The following is a 21,274-nucleotide window of genomic DNA, read 5'->3' on the forward strand; positions in this document are numbered from 1 at the left end:
CAATTTAGCAGTAGCAGCATGCTGCAACTAAGGATCCCACGTGCTGCAATGAAGACTGAAAATCCCTCGTGTTGCAACTAAGACATGGCAGAGCCAGATAAATAAGTAAATATATTAAAAAAAATACTCACTTTGAAAAGCAAAATAGCCCTGCATTTCAAAAAATATAGTTAAGGATTAATTGGAACAGAAATATGCAGGATCAAATAAGCCAAGACAGCAAGCTTTGAGATGCCATTTTAACAGCGGAAGATGCATCCAGTCTTTAGGAGTGTCTGCTTCTCTTAACCCTTAATTACCATGATGATGAAAAGGAGGATGGTGATGGTGATTGGTATTCATGGAGCCCTTACAGTTTCCTAGAGTATAGAGCTAAGTGGTAGAGTATTTCTATTAAGTTCACAATAGCTTTTTTTTTTTTTTTTGGCCCTACCTTATGGCCAGCGGGATCTTAGTTCCCCAAATGTAAAAAAAGTAGTGAAAGTCTTAGTCGTTCAGTCATGTCTGACTCTTTGTGACCTCATGGACTATAGCCTGCCAGGCTTCTCTGTCCATGGAATTCTCCAGGCAAGACTACTGGAGTGGGGAGCCGCAGGGGTCAAACCTGGGCCCTGGCAGTGAAAGCTCAGAATCCCAGGCACTGAAAAGGCAGGGAATTCCTCTTGACACATCATATTACTTTTAATCTTTTCTTTTTCTAAGTGTACAGTTAGAAAAATTTTACTGTATGGTTTGTGCGTGAAGCCATCATCATAGCATAGAGAGCATGTCTATCAGCCCCCCACAGTTTCTTCATGCCCCTTAGCAATCCCACCGTCTTACCCTCCCAGCCTTTGTAACCAACGATTGGCTCTCTGTCACTTTAGAGTAGTTTGCATTTAGTGTTTTTATACAGGGGATGCATTCTCCACACACAAAGCTGGGCCTTCCCCAGAGGTTCTGATTCAGGAGGCTGGGGCAGGGCCTGAAGATATGCACCTCTAACAAGTTCCTGGAGAAGGCGATGGCACCCACTCCAGTCCTCTTGCCTGGAAAATCCCATGGACGGAGGAGCCTGGTGGGCTGCAGTCCATGGGGTCGCTAAGAGTCAGACACGACTGAGCAACTTCACTTCACTTTTCACTTTCATGCATTGGAGAAGGAAATGGCAACCCACTCCAGTGTTCTTGCCTGGAGATTCCCAGGGACGGGGGAGCCTGGTGGGCTGCTGTCTATGGGGTCACACAGAGTCGGACACGACTGAAGCGACTTAGCAGCAGCAAAACTTTATTACATGAAAGCTCTGAGCAATCAAGCCTAGTCTCTGGCCCCGGATTAAATTCTTCCCCGGAGGCCAAGAATCCCGGCGTCCTTTTGTTCAGCAACAACCTTTCAGGATTGCACATATAAAAATATATATTTTATTTAATTTTATTAGAATTGATGAAGGATGGAAATTCAGCCAGATCACTCTCCACTTTTGCTGTTCTGGCTTTGTCTCCCATCAGCAGTGCAAGACTGTTTGGTGGTTGTTTTCTTATAGACATGTCAACACTTTGTATTTTTTCACTTTCTAAATTTTGCTAATCTGATGAGATAACTAGTTATAGTTTGCATCTTATTGTTTACTAGTAAATTTAGTCCGCCCCCCTTGTTTGCATATTAACCACTCAAGTTTCCTCTTCTGTAAGTTTCTGAGTATATCATTTGTTCAGTTCTCTTTTGGGTTTCCTGTTCTTCATTTTGAAGCAGTTCTTGAGTGTTTTAGATATTAATTTCTTACCAACTTTAGTTATTGTTGAGTGTCTTTTCAATTTGTCATCTGTATATCTTGTCTATAAAATCTATGATTTTTGCAGAGTCAAATGAAATACTTTTCCCCACGTGATATCTGCTTTTAGAATTTTAACTGGACCTTCCTTACAGATCACACAGGTATTATTTTCTATTAACTTTGTGGTTTTACCTTTCATTTTATGCTTTAATTTTTTCATAATTCACCATTGCATATGGTCTAATGTACAGCTCCAACATTAATTTTCATTTCATAATTTTAATCCAGTAAACTGGTTTTTCCCAACATAATCTCCAAGAAAATCCATCCATTTCCATTTACTATTAACTAACAAATTCCCATGTGTATATGGGTCTGTTTCTAAGCTCTCAATTCCATTTCACTGGTTCCTTAATACCAACATACTGGATTTAGTATTGTCTTTAAATATATGGCTTAATGATTTCTTCTTGAATACCTCTTCTTTGCTCTTCTTTTTCAAAATTTTATAGATATTTATAGATATAAGTTCTATCAGTCACTTACAGAAAATATGTTTGCTTGATATTTTAAAAATCATATCTTATAGTCTGTCTTTTGAGCAGTGAGTTTACAATCATTGAAACTAAAATTACTATTAAATATAGATTTATTTCTATTTTATTTAATGTTTAATAAACTTTATTTTTTTCCTTTCCTGTCTTCCATTAAATTGAATTTTGTTCTGTTGGCTTGAAATACATGCGTTCTGTTTTAACTAAGACAAATATTGGTAGGTATCTTCCCTAATAATTTCTTAAACTTATTATCTCCATCTTCCTCCTGAACAAAGCAAATGTGTTAGCATGCTCTCCTTCCCTAATTTTTTCTCTTGTCCACACTCTTCCCTCCCCAACCCCTCTTATAGTGATATTGTCTAGATGGTTTTGAATTGTCAGGGATTGTTATGGTTAATTTTATGCATCAACTTGGCCAGACCACAGTACTCAGATATTTGGTCAAAAGCCAATATAACGGTTTCTGTGAAGACTTTTTTAAAAAGATGAAATCATCATTTAAATCAGTTGGCTTTGACTAAAGCAGATTGTACCATGTAATGTGGGTGGACAGCATGCAGTGAGTTGAAACCTTTCAGAGAAAAAAGACAGAGGTCCTTTGAGGAAGATGGAATTCGGCCTCCAGATGGACTTCAGATTTCAGACTCAACTCAGCTCCTCCCTGAGTGTGCAATCTGCAGGCCTACCCTGCAGAGTTCCAGCTAGCCAGCCCTCAGAACTGCATGAGATGATTTCTGAACAAAAAAAATAAAAAAACTCTCTCTCTGTATATATGTATATATACACATACATCCTAATGTTCTGTTTCTCTGGAGAACCCTGACTAGTGTAGGGATATACTTAATTTATTCCCCCTCAACTACTCTACAGAATGGTGTTCAGTTCAGTTCAGTTCAGTTGCTCAATCGTGTTCGACTCTTTGCGACCCCATGAATCGCAGCACGCCAGGCCTCCCTGTCCATCACCAACTCCCGGAGTTCACTCAGACTCAGGTCCATTGAGTCAGTGATGCCATCCAGCTATCTCATCCTCTGTCATCCCCTTCTCCTCCTGCCCCCAATCCCTCCCAGCATCAGAGTCTTTTCCAATGAGTCAACTCTTCTCATGAGGTGGTCAAAGTACTGGAGTTTCAGCTTTAGCATGATTCCTTCCAAAGAAATCCCAGGGCTGATCTTCAGAATGGACTGGTTGGATCTCCTTGCAGTCCAAGGGACTCTCAAGAGTCTTCTCCAACACCACAGTTTAAAAGCATCAATTCTTTGGCGCTCAGCCTTCTTCACAGTCCAACTCTCACATCCATACATGACCACAGGAAAAACCATAGCCTTGACTAGACGGACCTTTGTTGGCAAAGTAATGTCTCTGCTTTTCAATATGCTATGTAATCCGACTCTAAATTTAAGACTTAGGATTCAATTTCTTCAGTCTAACCTGCTGGATATTAATCCTATCATTCATTTGCTGCACAATCTTTTGAAAACTTTAATTGATTGTATTATATGCATATAGAAATACAAACGTATATTAAGGATATAACTCAATGGATTTTCATAAAATAGATATACTAGTGTAATGAGCACAATAAAATCAGAACATTATTAACACTCAAGAAACTTCCCAGACTTCCCTGGTGGTCCAGTGGTTAAGAATCCATTTTGCAATGGAGGGGAAGTGTGTTCCATCTCTGATCAGTAAACTAAGATCCCACATGCCACAGGGCAGGCACACATACCACAACTAAGACCCAACCCGCAACTAACACCTAATGCAGCCAAATAAATAAATATATAAAAATAGAGAGAGAAAGAAAAACAAAAAAATCAGCCTGTTAGTGCAGGGGACATGGGTTCGATCCCTGGTCCAGGAAGATTCCACCTGCCTTGGGGCAGTTAGCCTGTGAGCCCCAACTATTGAAGAGAGAACCCTCCCCTGGAAGCAACGAAGACCCAAAATTAAATACATAACTAAAAAAAGAAAATTCCCTTATTCCTGTTTCCAGTCACAATCTATACCCTCACTAACAGAAACCAAAATTCTGACTGCTAAAAGAATGAATATATCTTGTCAGTGTTTGTATTTTATATGCAAACAGTCATAGAGTATGTATTTTTGTTGTTGTCTCTATCTTCTTATGCTCAACCTTTCGGAGGCAACATTCATCTGTGTGGTTGTGTGTTGCTGTAGTTTGCTCATTGCCATGTAGTATCTTGAATAGTATTTCATGATATGACATACTGTATTTTATTTATTGATTTAATGTTGATGAGCATTTGGCTAGATTTTCAGCCTCTTGTTGTGCTGTCTATTTCAAAGTGTCCTAGTGTATGGCTTTTGGTGAGCATAGTAGGCATTCCTGTTTAGCATGTCACTAGAGGTGGAGTTGCTGATTCATCAGGCATATGTATTTCAGCTTTAGCCACTATGACTAAACAGATCTTCAAAGTAGGCATTCCAATTGGCACCCCATCACCAATGTGTGAGCATTCTAGTTGTTCTGCATTATCGCCTGCATGTGATAGCTTTCCATCTTTTTAATTTTAGCCATTCTGGGTTTGTGTCACATTGTGGATTTCATTTGCATTTTCCTAATGACTGGGAGTCAGAGTTGGACTGTGAAGAAGGCTGAGCGCCAAAGAATTGATGCTTTTGAACTGTGGTGTTGGAGAAGACTCTTGAGAGTCCTTTGGACTGCAAGGGGATCCAACCAGTCCATTCTGAAGGAGATCAGTCCTGGGTGTTCTTTGGAAGGAATGATGCTAAAGCTGAAACTCCAGTACTTTGTCCACCTCATGCGAAGAGTTGACTCATTGGAAAAGACTCTGATGCTGGGAGGGATTGAGGGCAGGAGAAGGGGACGACAGAGGATGAGATGGCTGGATGGCATCACGGACTCGATGGACGTGAGTCTGAGTGAACTCCGGGAGTTGGTGATGGACAGGGAGGCCTGGCGTGCTGCAATTCATGGGGTTGCAAAGAGCTGGACACGACTGAGTGACTGAACTGAACTGAACTGAATGACTGGGAAAGCTGAGGGTCCTCCATATCTTTATCAGACATTTGGTTATGCTCTTTTTCTAAGTGATCTTTGATACTCTTTTCTATTGCATTGTTGGTCTCTTTCTAGTTTATTAAGGTAGAAGGTTAGGCTATTGATTGAGGTCTTTCTTCTTTTCTGATATAGGTATTTAAAGGTGTACATTTCTCTCAAAGCAATTTTTTTTTTTTAGCTACATCCCAGGAATTTTGACCTTTTATGTCAGTTTAAGATGTTTTCTAATTCTCTTGTGATTTCTACTTTGACCCATGGGTTATTTGGAGATATGTTGTTTAATTTCAAGATATTTGAGGAATTTTCAGATTTCTTTCTGATTTTTTTAAAAATTTATTTTTAGTCTTAGTTGCAACATGTGGGTTCTTTAGTTATGGCTTGTGGGGTCTAGTTTCCTGACCAGAGATTGAACCTAGGCCCCCTGCTCTGGGAGCACGGCATCTTAGCCGCTGGACCACCAGGGAAGTCCCATATTTCTGATTTCTAATTTAATGCCATTGCAGTTGGAAAACTTAATATCATTTCAGCCCTGTTACCTTTATTAAGACTTGTTTTTTGACCTAACATATGCATCAGATTTTATTTGACTTTCAAAAGCTTTTAGCCTAGCTCATTTATCTTCCTGTACTCCTAACCTTTGGAGTCAGTGCAGCATCGTCAGGAAAATCAGATGTGTTTGAGGCTCCTTATTCTGATTTTGTCGTTCCAGCTCTAAGGAGCAGCAGAAAGCTTTGATGGTTGTCCTTTCCCTGCCTAGTGTTTATCTGCCTGGGCCAAGTCCTGATCCTCAACCCATGGCTGGATTTGGCAAATGTCCCCAGGGGAATATATCAGCTGCCAGTCTGACAGGTCTCTTCTGAAGTAGTCTGTCCTCTCTGAGATATTTTTGGTCCATCCAGTCTTCATTACTGCCGCAGCCCTTTGACGTCTTTAAAATGTGATTTTGTGTATTGGTAATTTGTCTAGTTTTGGTGTTTTTATCTGTTTTGGGCTGGGCTAAGTCTTTGCTGTTGTGAGCTGGCTTTCTCTAGTTGTTGCATGTGGGCATCTCACTGAGGCTTGGCCTTCAATAGTTGCAGCAGTTGGACTCAGTACTTGCAGCTCGTGGGCTTTAGGGTGCTTGTGCTCAGTAGTTGTGGTACATGAGCTTGTAGTTGTAGCACATGGGCTTAGTTGCCCTGAAGCATGTGGAATCCTCCCAGCCAAGGGATGGAACCGTTGTCCCCTGCATTGACAGGCAAATTCTTAACCAGTGGACCACCAGGGAAGTCCTGTCTGGATTTTAATAGTTGCTGTTAGTGACAGTGTTGGCCTGTTTCAACCTCCATCCTACCCAGAAGTAGAAGTTGTTTGTCCTATCTTATTTTTTTTCTTAAAGCTTTGAATTTAAAAAATTTGTTTATTTCTGGTTGCACTAGGTCTTCTTTGCTTTGCATGGGCCTTCTCTAGTTGCGGCAAGGAGGAGTTATTCTTCATTTAGGTGCATAGACTTCTCATTGCAGTAGCTTTCTTTTCGTCAAGCACAAGCTCTAGGTGCATGGGCTTCAGTAGCTGTGGTGCACAGGCTCAGTAGTTGGGGCTAATGGGCTCTAGAGTACAGGCTCAGTAGTTGTGGCTAATGGGCTCTAGAGTACATGCTCAGTAGTTGTGGCTAATGGGCTCTAGAGCACAGGCTCAGTAGTTGTGGCTAATGGGTTCTAGAGCACAGGCTCAGTAGTTGTGGCTAATGGGTTCTAGAGCACAGGCTCAGTAGTTGTGGCTAATGGGTTCTAGAGCACAGGCTCAGTAGTTGTGGCTAATGGGCTCTAGAGCACAGGCTCAGTAGTTGTGGCTAATGGGTTCTAGAGCACAGGCTCAGTAGTTGTGGCTAATGGGCTCTAGAGTACATGCTCAGTAGTTGTGGCTAATGGGCTCTAGAGTACAGGCTCAGTAGTTGTGGCTAATGGGCTCTAGAGCACAGGCTCAGTAGTTGTGGCTAACGGGCTCTAGAGCACAGGCTCAGTAGTTGTCGCTAATGGGCTCTAGAGTACAGGCTCAGTAGTTGTGGTGCATGGGCTTAGTTGCTCCACAGCATGAGGAATCTCCCCAGACCAGGGATCAAAGCCATGTTCCCTGCCTTGCCAGGAAAGTCCTGTCCGTTTTAGATGACAGAATCTTTGCTGGGCTGTTTACTCACGTTTATTTCACATATGGCATGAAGCTTTCCTGTGGATTTATTTCTCTTTTTTCTGGAATATTACTTGCAAAGTAGTTTCAAAGATGATCCTTGAGAGATAAACTGAGACTTTTTATATAGATAAAAATTCTGGGTTTTATGTTCTTTCCCTTTAAGCATTTTAAAATGTTGTTTCTCTTTATGATAGTATTATTCCTTGAGGTCCCAAATTGGAAAGAAGCTAAACGTCCATCAGCAGTAGAGTAGATAAATAAACTTTGACATGCTCATACCATACAGTACTATACAGCAGAGCTAAGAGAAGATGAGGTTGCCTACCTGGAGACATTTGGCAATGTCTGGAAATATTCTTTCTGTTATCACAACTTTTGTTGGGGCAGGAAGAGAAGATTGTTACTGGTATCTAGTGGGTAGAGACTGTGGATGTTGCTAAACATCCTGTAATGCATAGGACAGCCTCCTCATAACAGAGAGTTACCTGGCCCATACAGGTCAATAGTGCTGAGGTTGAGAAACTCTGCTTTCATCAGTGAGAATAAAAGAGTGACTGCTACATGGGTGCAACCACATGGTGACTCCTACAAACAATGTTGAACAAAAGAAGCTAGCGATAAATGAGCATATACAGTGTGCATCTGTTTATATAAAACTCAAAAATATGATGTGATGCTGGCTGTCAGGATAGGGTTGTCTTTAGGTGGCAAGTGATGATTGGTAAGGGCCAAGAAGACTTGCTTGGTGGTGGGTAACATTCTCTTTTTTGATACATGGGTCAGTTACACAGATATGTTCACATTGTAAAAAGCTAACTGTGTGTTATAATTGGCATGCTATATATATATGCTTTTAATAATTATTATTTTACATATATTTTATTAATATATATTATTTGAGTAAATATTTTTCAAAGTTTCATTGTCTCATTTTAAGATATGATCTGTTCTTCCTCCTTGGGAGCATTTACATTTTCTCTTTGCTTTTGATGTTCTGAGCTATCATTTTAATGCCCCCATAAGTGCATTTAGTCGTACCTATCTGTCCCTCTATTAGATCTTTTAATCTAAAGTATTTCGTTTCTTTCTAATCATAGGGAAGAAATTTGGGTATAGTTTCTTCAGATATTTTCTTACTTATTTATTTTCCCCCTACTGGGATTTACTGACATCTACTGCTTTCGTGCATATGCCCTAACTTCTTTTTTTTTTTTTAATTTTAAAATTTTATACTTCTTTGATCTCTTCCCAGTTATTCTGTGGGTAATTATCTGGACTAGAATTTCTAATCTTACTAATTCTTTTTTCAGCTCTATTCATTCTGCTCTTCAACCAGTCTGTTAAAGTTCTTTTTTTTTTTTTTTACCATAATATTGTAAAACTCAGTGTCCCTTATTGTTTTATGGTTTTCACTCCTTTTTAGAAATATTTATTTCTCTGTTTGGTTGTGTCAAGTCTTCGCTGTGGCACTTTTACTTGTGGCATGTGAACTCTTAGTTGCAACATAAGGGGTCTAGTTCCCTGACCAGGGACCTAACCTGAGCCCCCTGCATGGAGAACACGGAGTCTCAGCCAGTGAACTGCCATGAGCCCTTGTTTTTATGGTGTTTCAATACAAGTGTTTGTTTTTGAATGGGTTTATGAACTCTGGTCCTCTTCTGTGCTTTTAAAGATGTTGTTATACATATTTGAATTGTCTATATTGTTTGCTGTTCTTTGTCTGGTATCCATGGGATACCCTTTTGACTTTCTTTTATGGTGTTGCCCCACTAGTTATTTTACTGTGTGAGTTCACACACAGTAACTTCCTGGGGGGCTCTTTGACCTCGCAGGTAATGTATGTCCAGAGGGAGGGCGGAAAGGCCTGGCAATGGCTGTGTTCTGCCAAGTGTTAGAAATGTAAGTATGTGTGTGGAGGTGTACACTTCAGGATGAGTGCTCTGGAATGACAACCTGGAACAAATTGTTATCAAATACAAGTTCATGTGCCTAACGCACAGTGAGGCCAAACAGTATGAAAAGGTTGGACTTTGGAGCAGAGAAAAGTTTATTGCAGGGCCAGTCAAGGAGACAGTGGCTTATACCCAAAAGGCCCTGAACTCCATGAAAGGTTTCAGCAAAGCATTTTTTAAAAATATAAATTTATTTATTTTAATTGTAGGTTAATTATGTTACAATATTGTATTGTTTTGCCATACATCAACATGAATCCACCACAGGTATACACGTGTTCCCCATCCTGAACCCCCCTCCCTCCTCCTTCCCCGTACCATCCCTCTGGGTCGTCTCAGTGCACCAGCCCCAAGCATCCAGTATCCTGCATTGAACCTGGGCTGGTGATTCATTTCATATATGATATTATACATGTTTCAATGCCATTCTCCCAAATCATCCCACCCTCTTCCTCTCCCACAGAGTCCAAAAGACTGTTCTATACATCTGTGTCTCTTTTGCTGTCTTGCATACAGGATTATTGTTACCATCCTTCTAAATTCCATATATATGCATTAGTATACTGTATTGGTGTTTTTTCTTTGTGGCTTACTTCACTCTGTATAATCGGCTCCAGTTTCATCCACCTCATTAGAACTGATTTAAATGTATTCTTTTTAATGGCTGAGTAAAGTGAAAGAGGAGAGTGGAAAAGTTGGCTTTAGGCTCAACATTCAGAAAACGAAGATAATGGCATCTGGTCCCATCACTTCATGGGAAATAGATGGGGAAACAGTGGAAACAGTGTCAGACTTTATTTTTGGGGGCTCCAAAATCACTACAGATGGTGACTGCAGCCATGAAATTAGAAGACGCTTACTCCCTGGAAGAAAAGTTATGACCAACCTAGATAGCATATTCAAAAGCAGAGACATTACTTTGCCAACTAAGGTCTGTCTATTCAAGGCTATGGTTTTTCCAGTAGTCATGTATGGATGTGAAAGTTGGACTGTGAAGAAGGCTGAGCGCTGAAGAATCGATGCTTTTGAACTGTGGTGTTGGAGAAGACTCTTGAGAGTCCCTTGGACTGCAAGGAGATCCAACCAGTCCATTCTGAAGGAGATCAGCCCTGGGATTTCTTTGGAAGGAATGATGCTAAAGCTGAAACTCCAGTACTTTGGCCACCTCATGCGAAGAGTTGACTCATTGGAAAAGACTCTGATGCTGGGAGGGATTGGGGGCAGGAGGAGAAGGGGACTACAGAGGATGTCCTAGAGGAGAACATAGGCAAAACACTCTGTGACATAAATCACAGCAGGATCCCCTATGACCCACCTCCCAGAATATTGGAAATAAAAGCAAAAATAAACAAATGGGACCTAATTAAAATTAAAAGCTTCTGCACAACAAAGGAAACTATAAGCAAGGTGAAAAGACAGCCTTCAGAATGGGAAAAAAATAATAGCAAATGAAGCAACTGACAAACAACTAATCTTAGCAAAGCATTTTTAAAGTCTGGATGAGGGAAGGGGGTTTCAGATGTGATCAACTGGTGTACAATTCACTAATGGGTTAATATTAAGGTAACAGGGCGGTGTCACGGGTTTAATTATCAATCCTTAGGCTCCAGGAGGCCTGGGGGCTATGTGTTCATGGTCATCAATTTTTTTTTTAATTTATTACTTTTTAAAATTTATTTATTTACATTTCTGACTGCACCAGACCTTAGTTGTAGCATCTAAGATCCTTAGTTGTGGCCTGTGAACTTTAGTCACGGTCTGTGGGATCTGGTGCCTTGACTAGGGATTGAACCCAGGCCCCTGCCTTGGGAACGCAGAGTCTTACCCACTAGACTACTAGGGAAGTCCCTTAATTTATTATTTTTTTAATTGAAGTATTGTTGAGTTACAATGTTGTGTTAATTACTGCTGTACAGCAAAGTGACTTGATTTTAGACATGTACACACACAGACACATTCTTTTCATATTCTGTTTCAATTATGGCTTACCACAGGATATTGAATGTAGTTCTCTGGGCTGTACAGTAGGACCTTGTGTATCCATTCTCTATATACCAGTTTGCACCTGCTAATCCCAGATTCCCAGTCCAACTCTCTCCCACTCTTCCTTTCCCTTGGTAACCTTGGTGGGGTTTTCGCATCTGTAAACCAACTCAAGGATTATGCATCAGATACTGTTATCTAGATTCTGAAATGGGAGCTAAAGCAAAGGATGTGGGGGAAGGGTCTGCCCGTTAGGGCCCCCCAGGTTCCTGCTCAGTTATATAACCACGGCTTTCCTTGCCCTGTCCTGGAGGAACCTGGCCGTTCCTCACCCTTGGGCACTGTTCTTTCCAAGAATTATTTTCTTTGGCTGTACTTCCCTTGTCCTCAGGCTGTGGGGCAAGGAGGAGTGCCTGGAGCCAGACCTCTGTGTGCACCTGCTGTTCTCTGTTCCTAGCCCAGCCAGAGCCAAGCCGCTGCTGTTCTGCCCCAAAGCACTGGCTGGCAGGCAGTTCCACTCCAGTCCCCAGGGGAAAGAATCAAGTGGCTCTAAGATGCCCTTCAGAACCTATTATCTGGTTGTCACTCGGCTGTCCTCTTATTTCCTAAGTTACTGTCAGATTCATTCACCAACCTCCCTGTCACCTTCATGCTTTCTCCAGGGTTGAATTGGGGAGAGGGAGCCAGCAGCCTCTGCTAATTCCTTGTCTTGCCGGAAACCAGAAATAGTAATGAGTGGACTTGAAAAGCACCCTCTTAAAAATCATGTGACCTCAGCTTAGTTACTTCAGTTCGCTTATCTGTGAACTCTGACTGATAAGGATACCTGCTCCAGCAGGTAATAGTTTGTGGGTTGGCACAGCACTGATGCTATCTATTAGTAAATATTTATTATTGTTATTATCACATGGTTCAGGTAGTCATCCATGGGAGCTGATACTGGCGGTTGGACTTGAGGATTTGAATGGCATGTCCCTGTGGGAGTGAGTAAAAAAGGGATGAGGGAGGCTTCAGAAGTAGCCCTGGCATATAAGGGTGAATGGGGAAAAACAGAAAAGGAGATGGAGATGGAGGAAAAAGTAGGGTCTCAGAGGCTAGGAGAGAGCAGAGCCTCAAGAAACATGGGAGTGAAACAGGAAGGAAGAGGCAAGGCACAGAATTTAAAAGAATGACATAGAGACAGAGCCCTTGAGGACACAAGATAAACTGGTTAGAACCAACTAGTTTCAAGATCAATTCAGTTTAGTTCAGTTCAGTGGTGGAAGATTAAATTTTCAGTATACATTAAGCCTTATTATATGCTGATTGTAATACATTCAGTCAGTTCAGTTCACTTCATGCCATCAGTCGTGTCTGACTTTTTGCGACCGCATGAATCGCAGCACGCCAGGCCTCCCTGTCCATCACCAACTCTTGGAGTTCACCCAAACTCATGTGCATCAAGTCAGTGATGCCATCCAGCCATCTCATCATCTGTCGTCCTCTTCTCCTCCTGCCCCAATCCCTCCAGCATCAGGGTCTTTTCCAATGAGTCAACTCTTCGCATGAGGTGGACAAAGTACTGGAGTTTGAGCCTCAGCATCAGTCCTTCCAATGAACACCCAGGACTGGTCTCCTTTAGGATGGCCTGGTTCCATCTCTTTGCAGTCCAAGGGACTCTCAAGAGTTTTCCAACACCACAGTTCAAAAGCATTAATTCTTCAGTGCTCAGCTTCACAGTCCAACTCTCACATCCATACATGACCACTGGAAAAACCATAGCCTTGACTAGACGGACCTTAGTCGGCAAAGTAATATCTCCTTTTGAATATGCTATCTAGGTTGGTCATAACTTTCCTTCCAAGGAGCAAGCGTCTTTTAACTTCGTGGCTGCAATCACCATCTGCAGTGATTTTGGAGCCCAGGAAAGTGAAGTCAGTCACTGTTTCCACTGTTTCCCCATCTATTTGCCATGAAATGATGGGACCAGATGCCATGATCTTCATTTTCTGAATGTTGAGCTTTAAGCCAACTTTTTCACTCTCCTCTTTCACTTTCATCAAGAGGCTTTTTAGTTCTTCTTCACTTTCTGCCATAAGGGTGGTGTCATCTGCATATGTGAGGTGATTGATATTTCTCCTGGCAGTCTTGATTCCAGCTTGTGCTTCTTCCAGCCCAACGTTTCTCATGATGTACATTGCATATAAGTTAAATAACAGGGTAACAATATACAGCCTTGATGTACTCCTTTTCCTATTTGGAACCAGTCTGTTGTTCCAGGTCCAGTTCTAACTGTTGCTTCCTGACCTGCATACAAGTTTCTCAAGAGGCAGGTCAGGTGTTCTGGTATTCCCATCTCTTGAAAAATTTTCCACAGTTTATTGTGATCCACACAGTCAAAGGCTTTGGCATAGTCAATAAAGCAGAAATAGATGTTTTTCTGGAACTCTCTTGCTTTTTCAATGATCCATTGGATGTTGGCAATTTGATCTCTGGTTCCTCTGCCTTTTCTAAATCCAGCTTGAACATATGGAAGTTCACAGTTTACATGCTGTTGAAGCCTGGCTTGGAGAATTTTGAGCATTACTTTACTAGCTTGTGAGATGCGTGCAACTGTGTGGTAGTTTGAGCATTCTTTGGCATTGCCTTTCTTTGGGATTGGAATGAAAATTGACTGTTTCTAGTCCTGTGGCCATTGCTGAGTTTTCCAAATTTTCTGGCATATTGAGTGCAGCACTTTCACAGCATCATCTTTCAGGATTTGTAATAGCCCAACTGGAATTCCATCACCTCCACTAGCTTTGTTCCTAGTGATGCCTCCTAAGGCCCACTTGACTTCATATTCCACGATGTCTGGCTCTAGGTGAGTGATCACACCGTTGTGATTATCTTGGTCATGAACATCATTTTTGTACAGTTCTCCTGTGTATTCTTGCCACTTCTTAATATCTTCTGCTTCTGTTAGGTCCCTACCATTTTTGTCCTTTATCGAGCCCATCTTTGCATGAAATGTTCCCTTGGTATCTCTAATTTTCTTGAAGAAATCTCTAGTCTTTCCCATTCTATTGTTTTTCTCTATTTCTTTGCATTGATCACTGATTAAGGCTTTCTTATCACTCCTTGCTATTCTTTGGAACTCTGCATTCATATGGGTATCTTTCCTTTTCTCCTTTGCTTTTCCCTTCCCTTCTTTTCACAGCTATTTGTAAGGCCTCCTCAGACAGCCATTTTGCTTCTTTGCATTTCTTTTTCTTGAGAATGATCTTGATTCCTGTCTTCTGTACAATGTCACAAACCTCCATCCATAGTTCATCAGGCACTCTGTGTATAAGATCTAGTCCCCTTAAATCTATTTCTCACTTCCTCTGTATAATCATAAGGGATTTGATTTAGGTCATACCTGAATGGTCTAGTGATTTTCTCCACTTTCTTCAATTTTAGTCTGAATTTTGCAATAAGGAGTTAATGGTCTGAGCCACAGTCAGCTCCTGTTCTTGCTTTTGCTGACTGTATAGAGCTTCTCCATTTTTAGCTGCAAAGAATATAATCAATCTGATTTCAGTGTCGACCATCTGGTGATGTCCATGTGTAGAGTCTTTTCTTGTGTTGTTGGAAGAGGGTGTTTGCTATGACCAGTGCATTCTCTTGGTGAAACTCTATTAGCCTTTGCCCTGCTTCATTCTGTACTCCAAGGCCCAATTTGCCTGTTACTCCAGGTGTTTCTTGATTTCCTACGTTTGCATTCCAGTCCCCTATAGTGAAAAGGACATCTTTTTTGGGTGTTGGTTATAAAAGGTCTTGTAGGTCTTCATAGAACTGTTCAACTTCAGCTTCTTCAGAGGTATTGATCAGGGCATAGACTTGCATTACTGTGATATTGAATGGTTTGCCTTGGAAACAAACAGAAAGAGTGGTGCTGCAGAAGAATAAAGAAAAATAAGACTCAGAAATAAGGTGGGGATCAGGGGGCTGATGCCATTCAAAGGCAAAAGCCCAGATCCTAATCCTTGCTTGCCTTTTATTGTTAGCATCTACTTCGTTGTTTGTGCTCTAGAGATATCTGTTCTTTACAATCTCAGATCAGGGATAAAGATATACCATGCACAGTCCTCAGTGTCAAACCTTCAGGCCTTTCATGACTTTGTTTAGCCCTTCAGTTAGTGATGCCCTTTTTCAGCAACTCCCTCAAGGCTCTGGTCACGAAACAGCCACTAATGGTTTTCCATCAGTCACATCAGTATTTCAACATCTTGTTTTCAAGATGTCTTTCCACGATGTACTTTTCACTGCTCCCAGCCCTTCTCCTGAAGGTGATGAGAAAGTCATTCTTATTTTTCGAAGAAGCCCTGTTAACTATAGTACAGACCTGTGCATAGCATATTCCCTACAGGTTGCCATGCCCCCTCCAAGGGATCCCAACCCAGGGATCAAACCCAGGTCTCCCACATTGCAGGTGGATTCTTTACTGTCTGAGTCCCAGGGAAGCCCCAAAAGTGGGCAGTGACTGAATTCCTGGAAATCCCTGCTCCTTTCTCAAAACCATTGGAATAATCTTCCCACTCATTAGCCTAGAAATTACCCAGCCCACAAAAACTAACCACCCAATATTTCAGTGCTTCTCGCCTTCTGTGATGCCCCATGCTCTGTCTGTGGAGTATGTTTCTCTCAAGGCCATCCTTGCACCTCATTCTGTCTCTGGAATCTATCTCTCTAAATAAATCCACTTCTTACATATCACTTTGTTCTTGTTGAATTATTTCTGTGATGAGACATAAAGAAACTGAGCTTCATTAAATCCTGTGGCTAGGTATATGATCTCAGTTAAAAGCCTGTGGTTTCTGGTTGGGGTTGAGTCCCGGTTCGTGGGTTCAAGTACCACCTGAGGTGCATAGTTTGTTGGAAAGTGTCATCCTCAAGACCACATGTTCAGGAGAAACGTTTTTAGTCTATTGATTTTGCACTTAGATTCTCCCTGGTGAATTTAAATCAGTTTTAGTGGAGCATAGGGAAGCCACATTGCAGCCAGTTGGAAAATAAACAGGAGGTGATGAAGTTGACACAGATATAGACCTTTTGCCCTGAAATGTTTGGCTGTGAAGAGGAGCGTGATAAGGCAACAGCAGGTGGAAGTGTCAAAGCAGAAGACTTGCTAGTGTGTTTGTTTCTTGATGGCAAATAGCCAGTTCCCTTGCTCATATCTTTCTCCTCTTCCTTCTTCTCTTCTCCTTGATCCTTTCCCTCTTCCCTCTTTCTAATTTTCTTCTATAAGCCTAAATTTCTGTCATGCTAGAAATGAATCTTAGACTGGAAGGTCCAAAAGAGAGAGAGAGGGAGAGATTGCAGTTACTTGGGAGGGATGGAGTAAATGTCCATGGGATTTCTCCTGAGAAGGCAGTAGGATGGGATCCAGAGCCCAGATGGGGAGGAGAGGTATCAATGTAGTTAAGTTTGCAATGGCAGAAGATAGGGAAGGAGAAGGAAAGTAATCAGGATTTCTTCTACTGACTTAACTATGGTTTATTTAGAGCTGAAACCTTACAACTCAGATTGGAACTTGCACCCACATCTGGTCTCAGGACATAAAGAAGCTCAGGTTCTTTGTGTTTCAGCACAGCAAAGTAATAGAGAAGAAGTGGATTTATTTAGAGAGAAGCACACTCCACAGACAGAGCATGGGCTATCTCAGGTGAGAGTGACCTCAAAATATGGCGTGGTTAGTTTTTATGGGCTGGGTAATTTCATAGGTTAGTGAGGGGGAGGATTATTCCAACTGTTTGGGGAGGGAGTAGAGACTGGGCCACTGCCCACATTTTAGGTTGGTCTCAGAACTGTCGCAGAGCCTGGGTATGTCATTTAGCTTGCTCATGTGTTGAAAGTGAAACTGTTAGTCTCTCAGTCTTGTCTGACTCTTTGCAACCCCGTAGTCTATAGCCCACTGGGCTACTAGAGTAGTTGCCATTCCGTTCTCTAGGGGATTTACACAACCCAGGGATTGAACCTGGGTCTCCTGCACTGCAGGCAGATTCTTTAAGGTCTAAGCCACCTGGGAAGTCCTGCTGATGTGTTACAGTCAGTGTATACTGAGGCTCAAGGTCTAGTGGAAGTTGATTGGTCTACCATCTTTTACTTAAGGGACTCTAATCAGTTTCTGTCATGTCCTTGGGGCTATGTCATTCTTTTAAAATTTGTGTCCTGTCCCCTTCCCTCCTATTTCAAAATGAACACATAGAAATGCAACTGGAGGGCGCTGAATGGACCCTAGGCCTGCAAAACTTCTCCGCAGGTGAACCAAATGACTTAACAGAGTGACATGTGACTAGGTGTTTGGGGCCTAGATGATGCTTGTGGGGATAATACCTCTATCACCTAGGTCTCAGACCCTGTTTTCAGTTCAGTTCAGTTCAGTCCAGTCACTCAGTTCTGTCCAACTCTTTGCAACCTCATGGACTGCAGCATGCCAGGCTTCCCTGTCTATCACCAACTCCCAGAGCTTGCTCAAACTCATATCCATCGAGTCAGTGATGCTATCCAACCATCTCATCCTCTGTTGTCCCCTTCTCCTCCTGCCTTCAGTCTTTCCCAGCATCAGGGTCTTTTCCAATGAGTCAGTTCTTCACATCAGGTGGCCAAAGTATTGGAGCTTCAGCTTCAGCATCAGTCTTTCCAATGAATATTCAGGACTGATTTCCCTGAGGATTGAGTGGTTGGATCTCCTTGTAGTCCAAGGGACTCTCAAGAGTCTTCAACACTCCATTTCAAAAGCATCAATTCTTCGGCGCTCAACTTTCTTTATGGTCCAACTCTCACATCCATATATGACTACTGGAAAAACAACGTGAAGGTCACTCAATTGTGTCCAATTCTTTGTGACCCCATTTTTTGCAGGCCAGAATACTGGAGTGTGTAGCTTTTCCCTTCTCCAGGGGATCTTCCCAACCCAGGGATTGAATCTAGGTCTCCCTCATTGCAGGCAGATTCTTTACCAGCTGAACTACAAGGGAAGCCCAAGAATACTGGAGTGGGTAGCTGATCCCTTCTCCAATGGATCTTCCCAACCCAGAAATTGAACCAGGGTCTCCTGCATTGCAAGCAGATTCTTTACCAACTGAGCTATCAGGGAGACCATAGCTTTGACTATATGGACCGTTGTCAGTAAAGTCGTGCCTCTGCTTTTTAATATGCTGTCTAGGTTTGTCATAGCTTTTCTTCCAATTTCATGGCTGCAATCACCATCTGCAGTGACTTTGGAGCCCAAGAAAATAAAGTCTGTCACCGTTTCCATTGTTTCTCCCTCTATTTGCCATGAAGTGAGGGACTTTGACTGTGTGTATCACAATAAACTGGAAAATTCTGAAAGAGATGGGAATAGCAGACCTGACCTGCCTCTTGAGAAATTTATATGCAGGTCAGGAAGCAACAGTTAGAACTGGACATGGAACAACAGACTGGTTCCAAATAGGAAAAGGAGTACGTCAAAGCTGTATATTGTCAGCCTGATTATTTAACTTCTATGCAAAGTACATCATGAGAAACGTTGGGCTGGAAGAAGCACAAACTGGAATCAAGATTGCCAGGAGAAATATCAATCACCTCAGATATGCAGATGACACCATCCTTATGGCAGAAAGTGAAGAAGAACTAAAAAGCCTCTTGATGAAACTGAAAAAGGAGAGTGAAAAAGTTGGCTTAAAGCTCAACATTCAGAAAACGAAGATCATGGCCTCTGGTCCCATCACTCCATGGGAAATAGATGGAGAAACAGTGGAAACAGTGGCAGACTTTATTTTTCTGGGCTCCAAAATCACTGCAGATGGTGAATGCAGCCATGAAATTAAAAGACGCTTACTCCTTGGAAGAAAAAAGTTATGACCAACCTAGATAGCATATTCAAAAGCAGAGACATTACTTTGCCAACAGTGGTCCGTCTAGACAAGGTTATGGTTCTTCCAGTAGTCATGTCTGGATGTGAGAGTTGGACTGTGAAGAAGGTTGAGCGCCGAAGAATCGATGCTTTTGAACTGTGGTGTTGGAGAAGACTCTTGAGAGTCCCTTGGACTGCAAGGAGATCCAACCAGTCCATTCTGAAGGAGATCAGCCCTGGGATTTCTTCGGAAGGAATGATGCTAAAGCTGAAACTCCAGTACTTTGGCCACCTGATGCGAAGTGTTGACTCATTGGAAAAGACTCTGATGCTGGGAGGGATTGGGGGCAGGAGGAGAAGGGGACAGCAGAGGATGAGATGGCTGGATGGCAGCACTGACTCGATGGACGTGAGTCTGAGTGAACTCCGGGAGTTGGTGATGGACAGGGAGGCGTAGCGTGCTGCGATTCATGGGGTCGCAGAGTCGGACATGACTGAGCGACTGAACTGAACTGATGGGACTGAATGCCATGATCTTAGTTTTTTGACTGTTGAGACTCTGTTTTCAGCTTCTTGTATTTGTGTGTGGGGGGAGGGGTGTGTGTGTATGTGCATGCATGTACACATACAAGTAGGGTTAGAATGTACTCATTATATGCAGGTGTGCAAAAGAGAGGAAGGAAGGAAAGAAGAAGCAAGAAAGTGTATAGCATTTTTAAAAATTAATTTGTTTTTATATGTATTCTTTACTTTTACTGAGGTATAGTTATTTATAATATTAATATTAATTTCAGGTGTACAACATAGTGACTCAAAATTGTTATAGGTTATACTCTTTTTAAAGTTGTTGCAAAATGTTGGTTGTATTCACTGTGCTATAAAATATATTTTTTGTAGCTTATTTATTTTCATCATAGTAGTTTGTATCTCTTAATCTCTTACTCCTCTCTTGCCCCTGCCCCACCCCCAGGCACCCTTGATTTTCTAATATTCTGGCTGTCTTGCTCAGAAATGCCCATAGAGCTAACAACGAAAGGTTAAGGGCCTGTATGTTCAGGCCACTGACGCTGGTTGCTCTCTTGTCCCTGCCCATCCTCTGCCTGGCCAGTGTCGGCTTCGCCCGTACCATGCACACCCAACTGGCCTTTCTGTGCGCATGCCCCAGGCCATAGCTGGTGATTGTTCTCATCTGAGGGTGGTGAGCAGAGTTCCCCTCTGCTGGTTTCCCTGGAAATTAAAGAGCCTACCTGAGATCAGTTCCCCAATAACTGGTTCTCTCCCCTTCTTCCTCCTAGAAGTGAAGATGCTGCCACATCCCACCCGCCATCTGTTGCCCATGGACCTTGCTTCAGACATGGAAGCTCCCCCATCCATGAAATCACTGATGTCTCTGTTGTTGACTCCAGGCTATTTCCCTGCTTGGAAGCTGAGCAAGTGTAGGGCTTGCAGGCCTATGGGGTGCAGCCCAACAGAGCCCTCAACAGCTGAGGGAGGTGCTAGACCAACCATGCAGAACATATAAATGGGGATCAGAAAACATGGCCCCTTCACTTCCATGAGAGTATAAAAGAGGCAAGTGGAGGCTTCCCTCGTGGTCCAGTGGTTAAGACCCCTTCTGTGAATGCAGGGAATGTAGGTTCAGTCCCTGGTTGGGGAACTAAGATCCCACATGCCGCAGGATGTGGCCAAAAGATAAGCAAGAAAGCAGAAACAGAAATGAAATGAACCAAAGGGGCAGTAACTGGCGAAGAAGAGTGACTAGGACTTGGGCTTTCTTTGAGAAGTGCTGTATATTTTCTCTCCCTGCCCATCCTCACGTTGAGTGAAGGGAAGGGGCTCCCTGAGAACCACTGTGAGTGTCACGAGTGTCTCCCAGAGTTCAGGGGTCAGTCTGGAGCAGACGCCTCTTCCTTCCTAAAACTAGAGGCAAGAGATTGGCTAGAACCCACCTGAGGAGGCAAGGCTACCATG

General features: G+C 42.3%; 1 long non-coding RNA gene across 5 annotated transcripts in view; it reads left to right on the plus strand.

Moving 5' to 3' along the window:
• LOC138421672 (uncharacterized) overlaps nt 1–21,274 on the plus strand; it is a 122,028-nt gene that overhangs the window by 44,951 nt on the left and 55,803 nt on the right. For 2 of the 5 annotated variants that reach the window (XR_011249584.1, XR_011249585.1), the window contains exon 3: nt 20,599–20,875. The exons of 2 other annotated variants lie outside the window; for them this stretch is intronic. This is a non-coding gene — a long non-coding RNA (uncharacterized lncRNA). The remainder of the gene's footprint in view (nt 1–20,598; nt 20,876–21,274) is intronic. One more of the 5 variants, XR_011249587.1, reaches the window with a different exon arrangement.

The sequence above is a fragment of the Ovis canadensis genome, chromosome 16 (assembly GCF_042477335.2).
Source record: "Ovis canadensis isolate MfBH-ARS-UI-01 breed Bighorn chromosome 16, ARS-UI_OviCan_v2, whole genome shotgun sequence".
NCBI lineage: Eukaryota > Metazoa > Chordata > Mammalia > Artiodactyla > Bovidae > Ovis > Ovis canadensis.